At 38.5% G+C, this 18,393-nt stretch overlaps 1 protein-coding gene across 2 annotated transcripts in view; it reads right to left on the bottom strand.

Annotated features, from left to right (window-relative positions):
• CDH18 (cadherin 18) overlaps window positions 1–18,393 on the bottom strand; it is a 689,972-nt gene that overhangs the window by 576,547 nt on the left and 95,032 nt on the right. Inside the window, exon 1 of one of the 2 annotated variants that reach the window (XM_080377755.1) lies at window positions 1–18,393. This exon is cut by the window's left edge and continues 18,633 nt beyond it. The exons of the other annotated variant lie outside the window; for it this stretch is intronic. The gene's annotated coding sequence lies outside the window, so the exon portion shown is untranslated. 2 annotated transcript variants of the gene reach the window in all.

Below are 18,393 nucleotides of genomic sequence, written 5' to 3'. Positions count from 1 at the left end.
TCTTCCACTAGACCAGGCTGATCAAAGCCCCATCCAACCTGGCCCATCCAACACTTCCAGGGATGGGGCATCCACAGCTACCCACAGCTTCTCCAGGCAACCTGTTCCAGGGTCTCACCATCCTCACAGCAAAGAATTTTTTTCCTGATAACTAATCTACATCTACCCTATCACAGTTTAAAGCCATTCCCCCTTGTCCTGTCGCTAAAGGGCCTTGTAAAAAGTCCATATCCATTGTCCATGGGATTGACAAAGATGTTGAACAGCACCGGTCCCAGCACAGACCCCTGAGGAATGGCCGCTCATCACTGGTCTCTGCTTGGACATTGAGTCATTGACCACCACTCTTTGAGTGCAACCACCCAGGTAATTCCTTATCCACTGAGTGGTCCAACAATCAAATCCATGTCTCTCCGCTGTAGAGACATGGATGCCGTGTGGGACACTGTCGAAGGCTTTGCACAAGTCCGGGTAAATTGCATCAGTTGCTCGTCCCCGATCCGTCAATGCTGTGAGCCGACCATAAAAGGCCACCAGATTTTTCAGGCATGATTTGCACTTAGTGAAACCATGTTGGCTGTCACCAATCACCTCTTTATTTTCCATGTGCCTTAAGCGTAGTTTCCAGGAGGATCTGCTCCATGATCCTGCCAGGCATCACAGTGAGACTGACCAGACTGTAGCTCCCTACGTTTTCATTATTTCCCTGTCTAACAATGGGAGTTACGTTTCCCCTTTTCCAGTCAGCGGGAACTTCACCAGACTGCCACGGCTTCTCAAATATGATGGATAGTGGCTTAGCCACTTCATCCACCAGCTCCCTGAGGACCCGCAGAGGCATCTCATCAGGTCCTACAGGCTTGCACACCTGCAGGTTCCTTTGATGGTCTGAAAGCTGATTGTCTCCTATGGCGGGCAGTTCTTCATCCTCCCAGTCTCCCTGCCTTTGCCTCTTGCAACTTGGGCAGTGTGGCTGGAGCGCTTGCCGGTGAAGACCAAGGTGAAAAAGTCACTGAGTACCTCAGCCTTCCTCATGTCCCAGGCAACCAGGTCTCCTGTATCCTTCTGGAGAGGGCCCATGTGTTCCCTGGTCTTCCTTTTCTCACCAATGCACCTATAGAAGCCTTTCTTGTTGCCCTCGATGTCCCCGGCCAGATTTAATTGGGGGGGGGCTTTAGCTTTCCTAACCTGGTCCCTGGCTGCTTGGACAATTTCTCGGTATTCCTCTGTCCTGGTTTCAGCTGAGATAGAGTTAATTTCTTCTTAATAGTTGGTGCAGTGTTTTGGATTTGGTGTGCGAATAATGTTGATTTCTGCATAGTGTTTATACTAAGTCAAGGACTTTTTGGTTTCTCAGGCCCTGTCAGTTAGGAAGCTGGATAGGCACAAGAATTGTAGTGGGGATACAGCCGGGACAGCTTACTAGTACTAGTTGAAGGGATATTCCATACCATGGAACACCATGTGCCGTACTTAAATTGGGGGAAGAATGAAGGTGGGACATTTGGAGTGGTGGTTACTTCTGAAGTAACTGTTATGTGTGATGCAGCCCTCTTTTCTGGAGATGACTTAACACCTGCCTGCTGATGGGAAGTGGTGAAAGAATTCCTTTTTTTTCTTTGCTTATGTACATGAGTTTTGCTTTACTTATTAAACTGTCTATCTCAGCCTATAAGTTTTGTCATTTATAGAGTTCCAATTCTCTCCGACACCCCACCATGGAAAGGGAGTGAGTGAACAACTGTTTGGTGCTTAGTTGCTGACTGGGGTTAAACCACAACATCCTCCCAGGCTACCTGCCCTTGTTTCTCCCCTCCTGTAGACTTCCTTTTTGTGTTTCAATTTGTCCAGGAGCTCCTGGAGCTCATCCATGCAGGTCTCTCGGGGTTTTTTTTATGTGTTTGAATTCCTCTTTCTTGGGACAGATCACTCCTGAGCTCGTAGAAAGTCATCCTTGAATATTAATCAGTTTTCTTGGGCCCCTTTTGCCTCCAGGGATTTATCCCATGGTATTCTACCAAGCAGATCCCTGAGGAGGCCAGCATCTGTGCTCCTGAAGTTCAGGGTGGTGATCTTGCTGTGTGCCCACGTTGCTGCCCCAAGAATCTTGAACTCCACCATTTCATAGTCACTGCAGCCAAAGCTGCCCTTGAGTTTCACATTTCCCATAAGCCTCTCCTTTTTGGTGAGAACAATGTCCAGCATGGCACCTCCCCTCAGTGGCTCCTCTATCACTTGGAGAGGGAAGTTATCATCAACGCATTCCAGGAACCTCCTGTATTGCCTGTGCCCTGCTGTGTTGCCCCTACAACAGATATTGGTGTGGTTGAAGCCCAGCATGAGGACCAGGACTGGTGAATGTAAGACTGTTTCTATCTGCCTATAGAGGACCTTGCCCACTCAGTCTTCCTGGCTGGATGCCCTGCAGCAGATCCCCACTATAAAGTCACCTGTCCCTGCCCTCGCTTTGATCCTGACCCATAAATTCTCAGTCAGCTCCTCATCCATCCCCAGAAAGAGCTCCATGCACCCCAGCTGGTCATTGACATGGAGGGTGACACTCCCTTCTCATCATGCCTGTCCTTCCTCAAAAGCCTGTATCTTTCCATTCCAACACCCCAGTCATAGGAGCCATCCTACCACATCTGCATGATGTCGATGGGATCATAGCCTGTCAGACGTGCACACATCTCTAACTTGTCTTGTTTTTTTTCCGATGCTTTGTGCATTTGTATAGAGGCAGTTAAGTTGGGCCCCTGATGAAACTGAATTACTGACTGGGGTGCCTGGGATTCCTTTGTGCTGCTCGTCAGATGCTCTCCTGCTGCCCTGCAATCCCTCCCCAACTTCTGAGCATCTTTTGCTGGCATTGGTGTTAAACTGAGAAGAATGGGATGGATTCAGGTTCCCTTCTCCCAGTGACTTTATTTTAACTTTAGATTAATTTTAGTAATATGATAAAAATAAAAACTTATTATGGTGGAACCTATTAATATATACTGCAGTACAACTAATGATGGCAAAGGTTGAGCCTTACTCATCAGGGTTATAGTAACCATTTGTGCGTGATAAACATTTCTCATATTTACCAAATAATCTTGTCTGCATTGCTACAGATCTTCTCATTGTAAAATAAGATAGATCTGCCCTAATTTGATGGAAAAGATTAATAAATATTGACTTTTAAAGTACTGAACTGTGTTACATTTGGATAGGCTGTAGAAGCAGCGGTGTTATCATCACTGTATGCATGAATGCTTAAGACTGAACAGTAAAAATGAACATTCATTTTTCATTGGTAGTTTTTTATCAGAAATCAGTTCCTGTGTTTAAATCATAATGTGTTGTGAGATCATACTGATTTTTACAAGCTTTTCAACAGAAAAAATGATTACAGAATGCCAAGTTTTCCAAGAATGCCAACTGATGCCAAGTTTGCCATCTTTCTATTACAACTTTTTGGAATTTTGCCTGCATAGATAATCCTAGCTGTGAGGCTTCGAGACTGTCACAGAGAATCTTTTCAGAGGCTTCAGTACTCCTGATTCTCTGTCTTTTAGGCTCTTTTCACAGACATAATAATTCCAGGTGGAAGTTTATTTCCATTTTTCTAACATAGGTGTTTTCAAACTTATTCTTCTGTAAACTTTGAAGTTAGAAAGTAGAGCACCTGGAGATGTATGTTTTTTACCTTTTTTTATATTTCAGTAATTCTGGCATCTGTTTTAATATGGATATAATTTAGGTAAGGGAATTCTACCTGCAGCTTCTTACAGTGTAAGTATTGGGTGGACTGTCTGTGCTTTCTAATGTTCAGAATTGCCTCCATAATCTGAAGAATTATTGGGAAAAAAAGGGGACTTATTGATCTCTTTATGAAAATACCATTTCCTTGAGACCCTGTGCAGGCCAGGTTTGAATAATTCAATATTATATTATATAGACGACCATTTCACTTCAGTATCTCTATTGAAAGAGAACTGTATCTTTCAAGGTAATTTCTCAAAGTATTTCCGCTATTTAAACTTATTGAAGAAAGCTCAGCAGAGGAAGGACTCTGTTGCTGTTTACCATGAGTGCAAAGGTAGCAGAAACATTTATTGTACCAATCACCATTCATGATATAGACTCTTTCAAAGATTTGGACAAAAAATAGCAGCTCAGTACCATTGAAAATCTTCTGGTGGCTTTCACGCTTCAGTGTTCATACAATAATTTTTATGCCAACGTCATTAGATCAGCTTTTTCTCAGCTCAATTTAAGCCAGTAAAAACTTCTTTTCCTTGTTGTCCTTCACTGCAAGTATTGTTCTCCCACTTGGGTCCCTTATTTAGACACATGTCATAATGCTAATAATGTAAAGCTCACACAAACCCCAGTATTCAAGTTTTTTATTATTATTTTTTAAATATTACATCTTTTTACAGTTTCCTACCCTACCATCAAGTTGTAATTGCTGTAGAGTATCTTCCATAATATAAGCAGGAGGCTTTTTCCCAGTTTCTCTCCATGCATTGCCACTGCAGTTTGAATTTTGCAAACACCTTAAAAACTGAAATATTCTAGTGTACCTCAGAAAAATAGCAGTTTACTTTTTTAAGATTAAATTTCCTGTGCTTTGATACCTTTCATGTAGTAGTTTAGAGGTCTCCAGGACCCCATCTTCCTAAGTTTGTCTTGTTCTAAGCCCTCTATTCCCTCTGGGTTTTTTGTGGGTTCTTTTGTTTATTTGTTTGTTTGTTCTTTTTTCTGGCTTTACCCTAATAATACACTGGTGAGAAGATTTTACTTTTACACTATAGGGACATTTTTGTTTACTTGTCATAATCTGATAGAAAAAGTGAAATGTTTGTACAAGATTTTTATTCTAGGAGTTACTTACTCAAAAAAGACACATTGTAAAACAAGATTTTGAATGCAAAATTGCATCTTAATTATTATCTTAAGTATCATTAAGTGGTACTTAATCTGCATAAATTTATGGCTCATTAAAAGAACCTTTTAGAGGCACAAACTTCTTACTCAGATCAACAGATCATGAAAAAGATTTCATGTGAAAATATTCATATTCTCCACTTCAGTTAAAGAAAATCCTGTTTCTGAAATCAAAGGAAGCAACAGAAGTGTTAAGTGTCTAAACATATTAGCAGAGAAGAGAAAAAGTTATTTCTTCAGCTCTTAAAAAAAGCAGATTCTCTTTTGAACTCTGTCTTTCAAGATTTATTGAAAATACTGGAACATGGTAGAAATAAAGGTTAGAAAAATGTTTTTTTCTGTAACATAACCCTCAGACATTAGGAAGACACCACTTCTTTACTGGGGTAAAAGACTGAGTGAGAAAGAAGAAGACCAGTTAATTCCAGGCTAATAAAAGAACTCTGCCTGCAACTTATACAACGAAGGGGGAAAAGTAGTCAGAAAGAATGTGAAGATTTATTTGTGTTATTGAGATCATGAGAATCAGGAATACTAGTACAATAATGGCAGTCTACAATCATTTGATTATGGTTAGACAGACACTGCTTCAAATGTGATGTGAAAGAACCACATGGGGCTCAAATGGGGAAGCACAGGAATGGTAACATACTTGCAAGAATATCAGAACTATTTCTGTGGTTGTGTATATCAGAAAATACTCAGTATGTCCTACATTCTCAGGACAAAATTTCTGTCTGTAGAGAGTTCAGCTTTCAATCTGATCAGAATAGCAGCCTTAGAATTGAGCCCTGTTAAATGTTTGCCCGATGCTTTATGCATATTTGCTAGTTTTTCAGAGAAGAAAACCAAGGCAGAGATGAGACAGTAACAATGCACAAACTCATGCTGCAGCATTTTATTCTTACAGGAAGAAGATGTAGGCATTTGAATGTGTTTCAGTGGCATGTCCCAAAAGTATTGAGAAGGATCCATGAGTCAAAAAAAGGATCTTTATTTTCTAATGAATATGTGACATATAACTCACAATATTGACAAGAACTCTTGGAAAAAGTACATGTCTGTGTGAGTATTATGAGGAAAGAAGGAAAGGTGAAAAAGCACAGCAGGGGATGATACTTGGAAAACTGAGAATAATTTTGCAAACCAATTAGTTTTACACTTTGAGGTGTGGTTAGGATAGTAAGACTTATAATAGTTTTTAAAGTTCCTTTAAACAGGGGTCATAGGATGAGCATAGTTCATACATTTTTGTCAGGTAATTTTTGCACTACCTACTGTAGGGAGAAGGTATAGCAGAGAGTCTGTGATGAAAAGATCTTGAGGGTATGAAGGGTTCTCTCTTAAAATAACAGAAGAGAAGGCAGAGTGCTGCTGGCATTCCTCATTGCAGTTAAATTGTTAAAGGACCAGTTGCTGTAGAACTTGTACATATCCTCAAAGGTAAGTGTAGCTTCATGATCCAGAATTTGAGAGTTAGATATGGTTTTTTGTTGGTTTGTTTGTTTGTTTGTTTGTTTTTATGAAAAAGAATGTGGGTTTTGTTGTTGATGTTGTTTAAGAAAAAGGAGCATGTGAAGATTTTCCTAATAGCTTTTCTGAGAGAATGAAGAACACCAAAGCAATGCTGGGGTACTCCAGCCTGAAAAGGAAGTGGTACTTGATTTTTTAAAAGACCATTCTCCTGTTTCAAGGAGAATGAAGAAAACACCCTGCACTCTTTTAAGGGGCTGGGGTGGGGGGTGGGCAGGGGTGGGGGGGGGTGGGGAGGTGGGAAGAGAGATATAGACAAAAATTTACAGATTCTTAGAACAAAGTTGGTTTTTATAAGAATGATTGTATAAACGTGTCTAAGATTTTCATGTTGTACACTCATCCTGCACTTCTAGTGATTTTGGACTAAATTCAACTTCTCCCTCAGGAACATACCAAGACTCGTTTGCCATAACAACATGAAAAATGTGAGATATGTAGGTCCAGAATGCTAGGTCAGCTAATAGGGTGAAGTGTTTAATTTATATTTTCTGGAACATTTTCAAGGCTATTATACATTTATTTCCTGGACTATGACAACTTCATTAAAATAAGGTTTCCTTGTCCAGCTTTTCTTAGCAATCAGATTAAATATTAACTGTCAGAAACAGCATGTTTACATGATCATGCCCCACTTCCTAGGTATCCTCTCTCCCTGATAAATAGGACCTCTTCAAGTCACTGAATTGTGGAAATCATGGACTCCAAAGTTCCATCAGTCATTACTTCAAGGTACACGAGAACACAATGATCTTGACAGAGCACACACACTCATTTCCCAAACCACCATTTCCTTACCAGAATTATAGTAGGTTTCTCCATTTGGAAAATGTTTTTTGTTAAACCATCTGAGCTTTGTTTGTCTGCAACAGTGTTTTGTTTTGTTTTGTTTTGTTTTTTTTTTTTTCCTTCATTGGTAACTCTACATATGGGGCAAAAAAAGAACTCATACTACAGAACGTCATTTTCTTTTCTTTCCTCCTGGTAAAGATTTCATTATCATTGTGATTCTCGTTGTTGAACATTTAAGGACTTGTACTTTTTAACTTTTTAATATGTCCCTGGTTCTTTAATGTGTAACCATTGGCAAAGAAATTGAAGTCCATCTTGGAAAGAGAAATCCATCTTATTCCTCCATTCTTTCCAGATAAAATGTTTGTATTCATAAAGTTTTATGATTGATATATTTAATAGTGGAAGTGGTACTTTCATTCTCAGTAATCTTAACTCAGGAGTGCAATGAAAAATAAAGAAAAACTCATTCTTATATGTACAGATGGAAACAGACCATAATAGCAATCAGGAATTTTAGAGTAACACACATTCACTTTTGCCCACTTGCCATATATTGAACATCTCATTTGATAGTGTTAAAATTCATTATGTACATTTCAGTAAGTGAAAAATACCTCAGCTATAGAAACAGGTTTGGTACAGAGCATGCAGGAAAGCCCACTCAATGAAAATCTGATTTATATATTTGATTAACACAGTGCAACATGTTTTGGGAATAATATTAAATGTAGATTTGTGTGAACTATTGAGAATAAATTGCTTTAATGTGTCAGTGAAACTTATCCTCTCTCTCTGAGCTGAAGTAAAGGTTGAACATTTTTACTTTTGAATTAATTTTTTATGACTGTGCACACAGGAAATATCTTCCACTTAACAGTCTCCCATAGAACCTGTTACTTACTTCAGGACCTTAGCAAATTAGAGGAATATCCAAGCAAACTATCAGTGGTTGTGATGCTTTTAGTCATGTGTATGTATGCCCCATTTTCAGTAAAATAAAGGGATTTTCAATAGCTTTTGAATATATTGCATACTTTCTAGATGCAGTGTATCCTTTTCTTGGTTCGCTTAACTTGGACAAAACTTCTCACAGTATGCCTGTTCTTTGGTGGGAGAGTACTGGCACTAGAATCAGTTGAGAAATATGTGGATGTTGACGGATAGAACGGTGGGTGTTGATTTACAGAACGGTGGAGCTGAAGAAAGAAACAGTAGCCTATTTTTCCAAACAGATTCTGAAAGAGTTTCTAACATTCTTTGCTCAAGTGTTGCAGAAAAGAAACATGAAATAGAAATTGGAAGCAAGACAAGTTTTAAGAACTGATAATATATTTGTCCTCAGAAAGGTGTCAGGGAGAGATTCAGCGGTATAAAGCTGGCTGAACCCCAGCGTACAGCCACTGCACTGCAGACACAGAGAGGCATGGAGTGCAGCAATAGCACAGCCTGAAAAAATAAATACATGAAAAGCCTAAACTACTGAGTGCTCCAGACATGACAGTAAGTTTGATGTGGCAGATATAACCTTTGCCTTGGAACTGTTCAAAACGGGAATGTCTAGCAGCACCACATGCCTTTGCAAGCTGTTTAGAAGGCAGGAATTGGAAGTACAAGTAGCTACTCAGCTAAATTCTCACCTAACTCCAATGAATGGTAGTAAAATGAATAATTAGTGCATCTTGCTGAGGCAAAATGTGATCAGAAGCCATTCAGAGGGCAAAAACCTCTTATTTCCTGAAACTAAAAATATTGACCTTGATTACAAGTATTATTTTCATATTTGTGTACTGAGACATTAGTGTTATTTACTTTTGTCTGGACTCCCAAGCACTGGGATGAAAGGAAAGGCTGTGGAATCATTACGTCCTGGCAAAACCATTGAGTAGTTGTGTACACCCTCTTCGTGTGTTGTGTGATACAAATTTCTGACAGAACAGTGGAGAGACATATGCTTTCAAGAAGATACCATTTAAAAACTCACACTTGGTTATTTTTCTCAAATCGTTACTCATTCTTTTTTTATGTTACTCCATGGTATTAATGCAGATTTAATTTGTTACATATCAGCTTGCTCTAGAAGACTAGAATATGAAAGTAGAGAATTAAAATTTATATGAATCAGTAGTACTTTACTATATGCTTTCAGTAAGATTGTATCAATCTAATTTATAGTTGATCAGCACTTACTTTTCTAGCTGTCTGATTTTCATATTAATATACCACACAAATCAGACTAATGTACTAAATATAGGAAGAACTAAAAACATGGCAGTGTATATTTTAAATGAAATGTCTTCAAGCCAGCAGTAAATGTGCACATTAGCCTGCGTTCTAAAAAGACTAATTTACACACACTAATGTGTTTTTAAGCGGTTTTGATTTGTGTTGTTTTTTTGTTCTGTTGGGGTTTTTTTGTTTTTTTTTTTTTTTTTTTTTTTCCTGTGAAACGTTTTGTTATATTAAGCATAATTCTTCATTTAAATTAGAAAAAAGCTGCAAGTATTCAGCTTCTTTATAGATTGAGTATAATCTTTTAGCTCATTTAATTATGAAAGTCTTTCAGGAATAAGAACAAAGGTGTTTAATTGCATGGATAGAAACCCTGAATATTCTTTCCATCTTGAGGAACAGAGCTTAAATATTGCTGATAATCTACTCATTGACTACGATATGACTGCAAAAGACAAGGCCTTGAGAGGAAAAAGGGGAGAGAAAAGTAATCATTTGTGCTTATCATGAGAAACTGATGAGGGCTTTCTTACAGAACACAGATCAAAACAGGAGCATGTAAAATTCAAATTCTTTTTAGTGTATAATGGAAAAACAGAAAACACGATGCTGCACAGTCTGTTTAGATGTGGGAGTAGGCCAAACCTATCAAGAACTTGTCTTTGGGCTCAATACTTGAATCAGAATGACTGTCTCAAAAAATCTGAGTTCTATGTAGTGATGCAAATTTAAGCAGTTTATTTGCCTTTCTTAGACTTCCAGCTCAGAACAGAATCTTTCGTTACTCTTAAGATCATTCTCAACATGAATTTTTCTGTTTAACATCGAGCACGTGTTTGAATGATAACCTAAATTTAATCTGAATCTTATATCTCCATTTCTGGTAATTGATTAAACAGTTTATGAATTTTAATGATCATTAAAATACCAATGCAATAGCTGTCTGATTAATAAAAACAAATTTTAAGTAGGTTTTAAAGAAATAACTGAGCTTGAGTACCTTCAACTTTACAACTATAAAAATATGGGGGGTTCTAGCTGGCAAAAAAACCAATCAGATGTAATACTTTTTTTACTTGCTCTTTATCAGACTAGATGAGCATCACAGGATTAGAAACTAGTCACTTTCATCTACTGAGAGAAAAAATACAAATTATCATCTGTTTTCCTCTAACAGTGTAAGATTTCACATTAATTTTGTTGAAAAAGGAAGACACTCTAAAAAGAATTTTAAAATATGCTTTCAGATTTCAGGAATATATCTTGAAATTGTGGGCAGTGTGCATTTGGTCAATAGACATTTCTAGGAAAATTACAGCTATTATCATAGACTTTTCTTTAAATCAATTGCAGAAAGTCTTCTGATTTCAGGTTTAAATTACTTTTTAAAATTGAAGATCAGAGAGAGATATGGAAGGCTAACATTTGTGGATAATGTTGTTAAGACATCATCTTCATCAACAATGGACTAAAATTCTGGTCATCTAGTACCCATGCTCTGGATCCAACCTCACAGAGGTATTTAATTGCAGATGAATTAGAATTTTCTTTCTTTCTTTTTTTTTTTTTTTTTTTTAACCATTTGCTATAATTCATCATTGTGAAGAAAAATCTTGAAAATGTGACCATGTAAAAATTCAGACTCGAAGCTTTCAGATTTTTCCTGATGGCAAAGGCAGCCAGCAGCATCCTGGGCTGCATTTAGAAGAGGGTTGCCAGCAGATTGTTCCCTCCATTCAGGACTTGTGAGGTACATCTGGACTACTTGGTCCAGTTCTGTTCTCCCCAGTGCAAGTAAGATGTGGTCATATTGGAGCAAGTCCAAAGGAGGGCCATAAAAATGATTAAGGGAGAGGAGCATCTGTCAAATTAGGAAAGGCTGAGAGAACTGAGACAGTTCAGCCTGGGGAAAAGGGGGTGAAAGGGGTGTGATACCAGTCTGTAAATACCTGAAGGGAGGAAATGAGGAACAAGGAGCCAGACTCTTCTCGCTGGTCTCCTGTGATAAGGCAAGACACAATAGGCACAAATTAAAATATAAGAAACTCCATTTAAGCATGAGAAGAATCTTTTTTACTGGAAGGGTGATACAGCAGTAGAATAGGCTTCCCATAGGTTGTGAAGTTCTTGGAGATACTCAAAACCCAAACGAACATGACCCTGAGCAACTTTATTGTGGTTGGCCCTACTTTGAGCAGGAGAGCTGGACTAGATAACTTCCAGAGGTCTCTGTTGACCTCAGTGACTGATTCAGGGCTATGAACAATTTCAGCTTTAGTCTGAAGACCTGAACAAGCTGATAGCAGGAGGTTAGCCCTCCAACCTTGCCAGTTCCATGATGTAACTGCTGACATAATTAAATGCTCCAGTTTCCCTGCCATATTTTACTCCTCTGAAACACTTTTTGCTGCCAAGCCTTGACAGAGCAAGGCCTCTTTGGTGCTGTGAACATGTGGGGCTACTTTCAGTTGTCCTTTGATTCCTATTCAACCATATTCTGAAAAATTCTTTCTGCTGAGATTAATCATTTTTTTGTTATCCGACTGATAAAGAAGCCCATGGGGAGAAGTGCTATGCTGGACATTGTTCACAACAAGAAGACAACAAGCGGGATTGGTAGGGAATGTGAATCTCAAGGGCAGCCTTGTATTTAGTGAACATAAAATGGTGGAGTTCAAGATATTTAGGGCAGAAAGTTGGGAACACTGCAAGGTCACTTACCCTGGAATTCAGAGGAGCAGAGTTTGCTGTCTTCAGGGATCTGCTTGGTAGAATACCATTGGATAAAACCCTGGAGGCAAAAGAGGCCAGAGAAAGCTGGTTAACATTCAAGGATCATCTCCTTCTAGCTCATGAGCAATGTGTCCCAACGAAAAGTAAATTCAGGTAAAAATGCCAGAAGGCCGGCATGAATGAACAAGAGGCTGCTGGACAAATTGAATTGCAAAAAGGAAGCCTACAGAGTGGTGAAAAAAGGACAGGCAGCCTGGGAAAAATACCGAGAAATTGTCCAAGCAGCCAGGGACCAGGTTAGGAAAGCTAAAGCCCCCCCCCAATTAAATCTGGCCGGGGACATCGAGGGCAACAAGAAAGGCTTCTATAGGTGCATTGGTGAGAAAAGGAAGACCAGGGAACACATGGGCCCTCTCCAGAAGGATACAGGAGACCTGGTTGCCTGGGACATGAGGAAGGCTGAGGTACTCAGTGACTTTTTCACCTTGGTCTTCACCGGCAAGCGCTCCAGCCACACTGCCCAAGTTGCAAGAGGCAAAGGCAGGGAGACTGGGAGGATGAAGAACTGCCCACCGTAGGAGACAATCAGCTTTCAGACCATCAAAGGAACCTGCAGGTGTGCAAGCCTGTAGGACCTGATGAGATGCCTCTGTGGGTCCTCAGGGAGCTGGTGGATGAAGTGGCTAAGCCACTATCCATCATATTTGAGAAGCTGTGGCAGTCTGGTGAAGTTCCCGCTGACTGGAAAAGGGGAAACGTAACTCCCATTGTTAGACAGGGAAATAATGAAAACGTGGGGAGCTACAGTCCGGTCAGTCTCACTGTGATGCCTGGCAGGATCATGGAGCAGATCCTCCTGGAAACTACGCTTAAGGCACATGGAAAATAAAGAGGTGATTGGTGACAGCCAACATGGTTTCACTAAGTGCAAATCATGCCTGAAAAATCTGGTGGCCTTTTATGGTCGGCTCACAGCATTGACGGATCGGGGACGAGCAACTGATGCAATTTACCCGGACTTGTGCAAAGCCTTCGACAGTGTCCCACACGGCATCCATGTCTCTACAGCGGAGAGACATGGATTTGATTGTTGGACCACTCAGTGGATAAGGAATTACCTGGGTGGTTGCACTCAAAGAGTGGTGGTCAATGACTCAATGTCCAAGCAGAGACCAGTGATGAGCGGCCATTCCTCAGGGGTCTGTGCTGGGACCGGTGCTGTTCAACATCTTTGTCAATCCCATGGACAATGGATATGGACTTTTTACAAGGCCCTTTAGCGACAGGACAAGGGGGAATGGCTTTAAACTGTGATAGGGTAGATGTAGATTAGTTATCAGGAAAAAAATTCTTTGCTGTGAGGATGGTGAGACCCTGGAACAGGTTGCCTGGAGAAGCTGTGGGTAGCTGTGGATGCCCCATCCCTGGAAGTGTTGGATGGGCCAGGTTGGATGGGGCTTTGATCAGCCTGGTCTAGTGGAAGACGTCCCTGCCCACGGCAAGGGGGTGGGAACTACATGATTTTTAAGGTCCCTTCTAATCCAAACCGTTCTATGGTTCTGTGATGCTGTGGAAATATTTTTAAAATGCATTTTTTCTTGTTTGTTTGTGTTTAGTTACCAGTGTGAACATCTCATGCAGATTTTTGTTAGCGTATGGAAACGGAGTGTATGTCCTCAGTCGCTTCATTTTTTTTTTTCCATATAGCGCTCTCTTAACACATCCTTCCAATCTTATTTTCACTTTGCTTATTCTGGGCAACAGCTATGGACTGCTAATGCTTTGTGGAAACATCTAAAGCTTTTACTCCTTAACTCGGCCGGCCTTCCTTATTGTGCTGGTTTGGGCTGGGCTGGCATGAATGTTCTTCAGAGTAGTTAGTATCTCCATCCCAGCCAAAACCAGCACACACATATTTAAGTTACACTCAAAGGTGAGTCATACTTCCATTCATAATTCACACTTCCATTCATAATTCCTTTGTACTTTGGTATGAGGAGCCTATGCTTAACCATCCAAGTTATTTTCTTAGTAATTAAACTCCAAAGCCTTGCATTTTAAAAACAGAGTGCCTTTCTTATATTATGAATGCTACTTTTCTCTTTTTGTTCCTGTACCTTTTGCAATTAAGTCTCCTCTTAATGTAGCAGGGTAGCGAATAACTCACACTTACAGGTTCCATGAAATGATGATTATACTTCCCCACAGCTTGTTTCAGAGGCTTGGGATGTCCAAGCATCCTTTTTTTTTAGGTCCTTTATGCTTTTCTTTTTTTGTTTGCTGTTTTGGCAGGCACGTTTCTCTTTGTGACCTACAATACCACTTCTTTAGTTGCACACCTCATTAAATGTATTTCCTTCTCTCCAAAGATCTCTTTTCATCTACCTACTACCCAGTTTCTGAAGGGTGAAAGCCAATTACCTTACATTAAGTATTGGCAAGGTAAAAACTGTTTGCTTACCCTCTCTTTCTTTCTCTTTTTTACTGACTTTTCAGTTAAAGAGCACTCAGGTTTTTTCATGGTTTAAGAGCATCAACTGAAATCCTAACACCATTAACATCTATGGCAAAACCCTTCCAACTCTGAAACATGGCAAGATCTCACAGATATGCTGTAGGAGTATATGCCTTGTGAAATGCCACTGCATTATCTTTCACCAAAATCCTGGGTATTACTCATGGTTGCATCTGTTCCCAAACAGTACCGCAATCTCTTAAATTCTGCTTCCAATCAGATTTCCTTCAGTAACAAATGAAGTGTGCTGTTGGATTTTTGGTACATAAGTGTGATATTTAGTAACCGTATTTCCAGGCAAAATAAAATGTTATAGACAATCATACCTCAGACATCTTCATGGTTTTATTTGACCTGGTCAGATTGTTTATATCTTCAAATACGAAGTTGGTATCGTTTTTTTAATCAGCAAGAAACTCAGCTATGTTTGTATAGGGAAAAAAATGTCTAGTAATACCACTTAGCATTGAGCTGAGAAGATATGAGACAACCTGTAGTTTTGCAGCCCTGTGAATTTGTGGCTCTACAGTTGTCCTTAGGTCACTAAAAGGAGAGAGAGGTGGTCGTAGAACTCTTCAAAAGTTTCAGGATCTTCCTGCATAAGGAAGAATTATGTTTGTACAAGAAAATTTTAAAAAGCTAAAAAATAAAAATATATCAGTTCTGTGATTCCTCCTGGGTACTCACAGGTGATGTAGCCTGGTAAAGTACATGTTAAGTGTCAACTATTAAAATCAAAGTCTGTGTGGTTTTTTTTTGGTACAATACCTAAATAGATAAACAAAAATTTACATGAATCTGCTTTCTAGGGTGACTGATTTCCATTCTGTGTTACATGTGTTGAAATATCAGGAATACAGAAAAACTAATTAAACACTAAAGTTGTTAATCTAAAATTAGAACAAATACTCAGAAAAATTCAGAAGAAAAAGGAAATGTGTTATAAATAATATCAAGTGATACTAATTTTCTCATCGGTATGTACAGTGCAAGTTGGGCTTGGTCTTCATTTTTTTTTTTTTTCACTTGCCCTCCCAGTGGGGTCAAGAGCAAAGGACTCAAAGGGCACTGAGAGCCATTGACATCAATTTCCTGCTCTGTACCTTCTGACATTTAAGAAGCTTCATATTTTAACTCACATTCACGTTCTTCCCTTGCTGCAAAAATGTATTTTCTGTTAGAACTAAGAGGAGGTACCCATATGCATCAAAGAGAGAATATGTCTCACAAGCCCAGTTTGAAATAGGACTATCTGGAAGACATATTTGCTAGATCTAGCTCCCCTCATGCATTATTCTTGCAGGTGACACTATAACTACTGATTTTCTGCCAGACAGGAAATCATTAATGGCTCATTTTCTAATTCATTTCCTGATTTGGATAATTTCTTTCATTTTCATCCACCTCCTGCTTATCTCTTTTGTACTCAGAATGCTAATTTCCCTTTCAAATCAAGTTCTGCTGAAGTCAGCAGAGATCTAAACAAATGGAATTTTTTTAAAAAAACTGTGTTCCATGTGGAATCAACTCTGATTTTCCTGAAATGTCAAGACGATTAATTTCTTTATCTATGTATTTTCTAACACATTTTTTATCTAAGACCTTAGCTTCAACATATTGGCAGTGTGCTAAGGTCATTGCTAGCCACAAACAAGAGAAATTTTTTATCAGTAACTAATGACATATATTTCCCCTTTTGGATTTTCAAAGTTGCTTGAAAGAATCTAAACTAGTATGATTTTTTTTTTTTTTCAATTTGGATTTCTTTTCTTTGTCAGAAGCTTGCTAATGTAGCACTCTCTTCTTTCTACTAAACCAAAAGTCATCATTCAAACTCACTTTGGAATGAAGACAGGAAATGTGCCTGCATGCAATTTTTTATTCCATTGTAAAAATCTGAAAAGCCTGTGAATGTATCTTTCTTAAAGTTACTGGTCAGTGGTCAGCAAAGATGCTGGCTTTGGTAAACCTGGATTGTGATACACATAAATTACATTTAGTGGAATGTTCAGATTTCAGGTTTGATCCTTTTTTAAATTTTTCCCCATCATTATTAATGGCATGAAACTGTTCATCCAAGATTTAATTTCAGCTGTATCTGAATGTTTTCTCCTGTTGCATTTTGGTGCTTATTTAAAATGCCCAGCACATTGCAGATGAGATGCAAAAGGAAATGTTTGTTCCTCAAAGCTTTATGTTTTACTATAAAGGAAAAATAATCTGCAGTTTTCTCCACTAGGCTACTACTTTATTGAAAGAAAATTTTGCAAAAAAAATTATTAAGATTAATCGTTAAAGATCCATAGTGTTGGAATACCATACCCTATAGACTTTACTCCCTAAAATTAAATGGTCTTCTCTTGGCAAATTTATGCCTGTGTTTTGCATTTTTGACATACTGACATCTACTATGACCTTCCAAAGTAAGGTTGGCATATACATCCATCTTGCCTCTGTCTTCAGCTGCTCAAATTTACTGTCTCAGTGTTTTTGGCATACTGTTCATTTTGCAGTCTTTAAGGTGCTTGTTGTATTATGTTACTTTAAGAAATAATTTCAGTTTCTGTAAATATGCACACCTCAAGTTGGTTTTTGTTAGCCAGCTGTTTCAGTTTCTATTAATGATAAATGAACACTCACATATTGTGTTCTCATTTAGATAAAGAGCTGCCATTTTCAAAACCTCATAATACTACTTTTCTCACAGCCTTTCTTCATTAATTTTCATATTGTGGCTTTTGTCTGTCTTGCAACATTTCACAATGCAAATATATGAATTTGTAGATTTATGCTTGTTTTTCACTATAAAAATGTAGTTCATGTTTTTATAAATTAGATATCCTTTGTTTTCTTTGTTCCTCTGTAGTAAGGCAATATATCCCCGATTTCTTGTGGTCCTCGTGTCTTCCTCCTCAGTCTGCCTATGATATAAGTAAAGCGCTCATATTATTTTTAAATAAACTAATATATATATATAGGATGGATCTAGTATGGATTTAGCATGTTTTAAATTAATACAAAGAAATGTGAAGTACTTATAAATACGTAATATCTTTTCCATGTTTCAAAAATATATTTCAACTTTAGCATGAGAACTTTTATCTCCCTTGAAAGCATCCTCACAAGTTTCCTTGAGCCAACCAGGTAATTTTAAATTTTCTAAATTTTGTGGAAGTTTTGGTCAACATGGATAACCATGCATAAATCCATATCAAAATGTGCCTTCTTTTTTCATGTTCAAAGAAAAAAGAAAAAGGAAGAAGAAAAAAAAAAGAAAGACAGCAACAAAACTGAGAGGGTACACACAGAAGATTGCTGTTCATATTTGAAATCAGACATAGGCTTGAACTGTGTTGCTCAGATCCAGACTGGAATTTCATCTAAGTTCAAGGTTACATCCATTGCAGATACAGGGAATGATGAAGGCTGGCTCTGCACTAACATATAGGCTTTTTATTTTGCATTTTGCTTAGAGACACTATCTTGGGGGTTTTAACATTCAAATTACAGAACAGTAAAAAAAAGCTGGTGCCCCCTACTACAAAGATTTCTCTTTAAGGCCTACTTTTCATTTCCAGTGAATCAGTGCATTTTCTCTAGCTTCATAAAGAAAATTTTTAAATAGTTTTAAAGGTAGCTGCTTACCAGATACA

This window comes from Falco punctatus, assembly GCF_963210335.1.
Source record: "Falco punctatus genome assembly, chromosome: 3".
NCBI lineage: Eukaryota > Metazoa > Chordata > Aves > Falconiformes > Falconidae > Falco > Falco punctatus.
Note: the sequence above shows the minus strand (reverse complement) of the source record. Positions and strands in the feature narration are given on the sequence as shown.